The sequence below is a fragment of the Apteryx rowi genome, unplaced genomic scaffold, assembly GCF_003343035.1.
Source record: "Apteryx rowi isolate R43461 unplaced genomic scaffold, aptRow1 scaffold_506, whole genome shotgun sequence".
Lineage (NCBI taxonomy): Eukaryota > Metazoa > Chordata > Aves > Apterygiformes > Apterygidae > Apteryx > Apteryx rowi.
Window position 1 is genome coordinate 478,237 of NW_020450768.1, and position 6,000 is coordinate 484,236.

The following is a 6,000-nucleotide window of genomic DNA, read 5'->3' on the forward strand; positions in this document are numbered from 1 at the left end:
CTTATCTATGTCCAGTTTGGTCAATTCTGCAGCAGAAATTGCCTGTGAGAATCTCTGGGACAGGAAGATTCTCCATCCAGGATGTTAATCAGCACACTGAAATATACTAATAGTGCTTATCAGTTGCCCTATACACAACAGCAACGGCCTAGGGGAAGCTCCAGGACTGTCTGAAATTCCCACCTACAGAACTTCTGTAACAATTAATCAAATGTTTTGGTGTGAAGGCAGGTAGGAGTTAGTCAATCACCTTGTCTCAAGTCAGTTCATTGTCTCAAATCAGTCTATTGTCTCATGTGTGCAGAGCCTAACTGTGGAGTTCCTAGACCACCCAGTGAATTAATGAGCTAACATTCCAGCCCTTCCAGAGACTGTACCTTGAAAAATGAAGGGAGATGATGAATGTTCTTTCCTGAGGATTCCGGCCTCCATGGATCAAGGGACAAAACAGATACTGACGGCAATAAAATTTTCACTCAGTCTTTTTCCAGCACTGTCACAGAAAGTGCATGTTCCAGCTGTGCCTATTGCAGATGTATCTCTGCTTCATGGACATTCTTTCTGTCCCTCCCAGTGTCTCAGATTAGTGAGACCTGGAAGCACTGTTCCCATCTCCCTTTCCCCAAGAAGAATGAGGGTTGCAGGCTGCGGGGGTGGGGAGGCATGTTGCTTGACCTACACTATCCCTGTCATCACACAGCCCATCTCTGAGGTCCAAAGAAGCAAGACACAGAGCAGGCCAGGCCTCCCCTTTCATGCTTTGTCCCTTGCTGTCTCCTTCACAGGGGCTGCAGGAATAGGAAATAATCAGAAAGAGTCTTATTGGCTGGGGAACAGGGCCTTATGTAGCCAGGCTTGCAAACGCACAGTGAAGCTAAGAAGGCACCAGGGCTAGGCATGGCCATGGAAAGTGTCTTCTTTTCCCATGTTTTCCTTAGTGAATGTAGATGAAAGAGCAGCAGAGTGACTATGTTCCTCTATCGAGAGGAGACCATCAAGCAGATGAAAGTGTCCTCAGCCTTGTGGCACTCCAGTCACACCTTTGTATGTCAGGACCATCCTAGACCAGTGGACTAGAGTGGAACATGCAGGGCACTGTGTGCGTACAGGGCTTCCTCCAGCTCCCCATTCAGCAGACCTGATGAGAGGGACTGGTGCGGAGGAGGGGAAATGCCTAGAAAAGAGGCCAGGTACAATATGTGTGATAAAATGGCAGAGAAGGAAAGAGGGGAGAATCAAGAGTGTGAACCAAAGGGATAGGCATAAGGGATAGGAACTGCTGGATGGCAGGGACAGTGTCCTCTCCCTCTGTCTCTCTGCTAACAGGCAGAAGCTTTTCCCAGCTCTGTTGCACTGCCATGTTTTGTCCAGCAGCTGCAATAAGTGTTCAGGGGCTGAGACCATCTTTCAGTGCCCCCTCCACCCTGTGAATGACCCCATGTGGGATGGGCCCCCTTTCTGACAGGACAGAGACTGAGCATCAGGAAGGGCAGCTGGGATGGAGATTGCAAGGTCACTGAGGTCTGAAAGCAGCTGTGTAGTGTGATTTCATTCACTCATGCACTGGTCAGTGATTCCTCTCTACTGCTCTGCCCACCATATCAGAAGGTCCACAACACCTTCATCTGCTCCACTGCTGCACTCAGACTTCATTTGGAAAGACAAGAGAGACAAGATACAAAGATCCCTGCCAAATGGGTCAAATACAGCATAGGATGCTTGGAGAATCAAATTGTCTGAGGGAGGAATAGCTGGGAGAGAGGCAAAGGCGAAAGGAACCAAGATAATAAATGACGGATGTGAAGGGGCACCTTGTGGGCAGTGCCTTTCCTTCCCTGGAGGTCTGTAGGAGCCACTGGAACCTGCCTCTCGAGCTCTGCCTGAAAACAGAAGAGAATAAGGGAATGGAAATGGCCCCCACCATGGTTGGTTTTCCCCTGTAATCCTCCCTATTCCTGATGCTGGGCATGGTACCTTGGTAAGGAAGAAGCTGACGCAGCATCTCTCAAGTGAGTGTTCCTCTGAGGTAAAAGGTTTCAATGAAGGGCATGAGGAGCAATGTGTACAAATGCTCAGCAAGAAGATTTGGAGGAATGGGAGGAAGCTGTGACCTCATGCACTTCATGTGTGTGTGAGCCAGTGTCTCTCAATCCCTACAGGCAGAGCATGAGCCAGAGCACCCTGACTATGCCTGTGCACTCATGAAGGATTTCTCAGCTTCTGTCCCTGATGGACTGTGGAATCAGATCCAAGATCCAGAGCCTCTGGGGGCCCTCACTCTCTTCTGGTGGTAAGTGGGACATGCTGGAAATAGGGGAGAGAAGGCTATTCACAGCAATCCTGTCCTGGGTTAAGCAGTGGGGAATGCAGTGAGTAGGTCCGACCAGATGCTGGGAAACAAGAGGGGTATCCCAACTCCTACTGAGGCTAGTTCATGATGTCGCCACTCCTGGTGCTTCTCACCCAGACCACCCTCCATCTCACCTGATAGGTCAATGCCACCTGCCCATGGAGATGTGGTTGTGCAGCAGGGATTCAGCAAGGATTTTTCCCAAAGCATACGTCCTTGGTGATTGCTGAGACAGGAGAATAGAGTGCTTTGTAGAATGGGAGGGAAAAAGCTCAAAGGGCACCAGAGGAGGTGTGGGGCACAGTAACCCTTCCTCAGATTCATTTTAGTAGTTGAGGAGAGGAGCAGAGCAGCAGGTTCTCTCTCTCTAGGCACTGGGTAATCCAGGCAGCACCATAGTAGTTTTGTGTGCAGCTGGGGAGGAACCTCAGTCATTGGTTCCTACTGAGTGTGCAGAATGAAGCAGTCCATCCAGACAGGTTGAGAGTGGAGGGTGAGCAGGGATAGTGGCAGTAATGATAGCTGGAGCTGTGGTGCTGAAGGTGGGGATGGGGATGGCTGTAGTGGTTGGTATGGGCTAGTGCCTCTCCCTTTCAGCAGGGAAGTGAGAAGGGTGTGCAGGATCAGCTCTTGCTGTTGCTCCTTCAGTTTGCAACAACAAAGGGGTGGGAAATAGGGAGTACCAGCCTTGTCCCCTTCTTGCAGCTGTTCTTATCTCTTCATCCAGTGTGGCTAAGGCAGTTTGTCTTCACACTTTCACATCCAGTCCCCCTCCCTGTAGCTCTGTTGCCATGAGGGACCATGTGATTACACTATAAAGGCAAGAAGTCAGCCCCAGTTATTTAAAGGCACTTCAGAAGTGTGGCAATTTTGCACTGAGGTGTCTGATAAGCTCTCAGCTCTTTTCCCAGGTGGCAAGAGAAGGCCCTCTTGGATTCATAAAGTACACTGAGATTTCATTATCCCAAGTTGAGGAGAAGAGCAGGGTAGGCTTGGAGCCAAGATGTCTGTTTTTTCACCCAATCTGCAGAAAGTAGTTATCCCTTCCACTTAGAAACAGATGGCCAGATTCCAACTCAAATCCTTTGGGAAGGAAATAAAAAAAAAAAAAAAGAAAATAGACTTGTCCCAATTCATTTGAAATGAAACCCCAAATGTCACTCCTTTCTTCACCCAGGAGGGGACTGCTTCACACCACACTAGAAGCACTTATGTGACAATAAACCATTAGCCAGGCTCCCTGAGGGCATAGTGGAGAAAGGTAGAGGAATTTAGCTACTGGAGGGAGAGGTTCTTAAATGCACCGCGTGGCTGCTTTATTTTGGGGGATTGCTCACAGTCAAAGACCTGGTATTCGCACCACTGCAGCGCCTTGGGCAAGCTGGGGTTGTTCTTCAATGGGCTGCTGGGCTGGAAAACAAGATGGAGGATAGTGCTGAGAAGGAGATGACCCACAGGTTTGGCATGCTTGAAGCTGGTGAGTGGGGTGTAGGGGCTGTTGTTCTCAGAGTGGAACAGCTGTTGGGATGGCCAGTCACCTTTTCCATGTGCTCAAACACTCCATTGTGTTCTCTTTAATAGTGGTGCTGAGCTGTGTAGAGTGGGGCAGATGTAACGCTGCAAGATGTTCCAGGTGCCACGGATGAGGGCTGCCAGTACGTGGCAGGCAGCTTCTTAGAGGAGCTTCCATTCAAACATTGTAACCACTTGTCCAGACTCAACAGTGCTGGCATTCAGCCTGAACCTGAGGGCTTGCAGAACCCCTTTATGGCCAGCTGGGAGGGGAAGAAACAACATGGAGGATCAATCCCATAGGCCCAGAACACTTTCCATGACTATGGACAGGCTCTGGCTGCACCATTTTCTGTTGGGGAAGATCTCCTGACAGGGCAGATGAGGAGAAAGAAGCTAACAGTGATGAGCATGCCCAGCTACATGCTACTCACCACTATGACCACACAGTGCTGAAGAATGGTATCCAGGCCTTGGTGGATCAAGTCCTCACAGCCCACAGTCAGCTGGTGCATCCACACTGGGCATCAACTGGACCCAGCTGCTTCAGCACCTCCCTTTTCTCCTGGTTCCACCTGGTTGGTACAAAATAAAATTGCTTCAGCTCCTCCCTGAGAAAGCCAAAGCTGCCAAACAGGATCTTGGGGGAGGTCGACCTTTGATGTGGTTGACAGTGGTCTTGTGGGGAGAAAGCAGTCTGCAGGAGGCAGCTGGTCATTAGAACAGTGCAGAGGGTGCAGCACTACAGCCAAGGCAGTGAGAATCAGCCCCATTCAGCTGTCATACTTCAGAAACTGAACTGATGTCAGCAACCTCTCTGCTCTTGAGATCTCATTCTCTGATTGCCTGTGTTTTGGATGACTGGGTTGGGTCTCACTGTCATGCTGTGCTGCAGTTAGTGATGCATGGTTGCAGCAGCCTAGTAAAGGTAAGAGTCTAAAATGAGTCCAGGTATCCAAGCATCCTGGTTCCCCTGAGCTCTGCTGTGAAATCCTTCCCTGTCCTTCTGTACTGGACCACAAAAAAAAAAAAGAGGAAAAAAAAAAAGAAAAAAAAGAGAGAGAAAAAAAAAAAAGACCTTCCAGCTCTCTGCCCTTCTGATGCTGCTACAAGTACATCTATTTGCATTTATGTGCTCTTAATGTCAGCTGCAGATTATAGGACTTCCTGGACCCTCTTCTCGCCAAAAAGATGAGAGGTTGAGGCACAGGACCTCAGTCTTAACATGCAAAGAGACAGAAACGCATCTGATAATTTTAAGCAACCAAGTTATGGCAAAGTATTGGGCATAAGAGAGCGTGAGAAGGCTGGGGGGAAAAAAAAGGACACCTGAGAATATAGGAGAAAAGTGAAGAGGTCTCTTGGCTGCAGACTGTGTTCTCCATGGATTAAGGAGAAGAATAGATACTGCTGGGGACCATGGCTTTCAGTCAGTCTCACCAAAAAAAGCACCAAAGGAATGAGATGTTCCCATCTACACTAGCCCAACTAAATTTAATTATCATTTACGTTATGTCTCCATTGCATTAATTCAAAATTTTAATAATTATTAGAAATTAATTTATTATGAAGTGGCAGACACTAAAGAATCACCCACTTCTCTCTCAGAGAATGTATTATGGCAGTTTTCTTCCTTATCTTATCCTAGCTGATAAACTTAAGGGCAGAGCTGCTATTCAGAGGGACATAGACAAGCTGGAGGAATGGGCTGTCAGGAACCTTATGAACTTGAACAAGAAGAAGAACAAAGTCCTGCACTTGGGAAGGAATAACCCCTGGCAATGCAGTGGCACAGCCTTGGGACTGACAGGCTGGTGAGCAGCTCTCCTGAAAAAGACCTGGGGTCTTGCTGCACAGAAAGCTGAATATGAGCCAGCAGTGTGCTGTGGCAGCAAAGAAGGCCAACTACATCCTGTGCTGTATTAACAAGACCATAGCCAGTAGATCAAGGGAAAGGATTATTAGCATTTGTGAGACACTATCTAGAATATTGCATCCAGTTGTGGGTCCATCAGTACAAGAAGGACATTAATCAACTGAAACAAGTTCAGCAGATGACCACCAAGATGGCCTGGAGCACCTGCCCTGTGAGGAGAGGCTGAGGGAACAGGGCTTGTTCAGCCTGGAGAAGAGAAGGT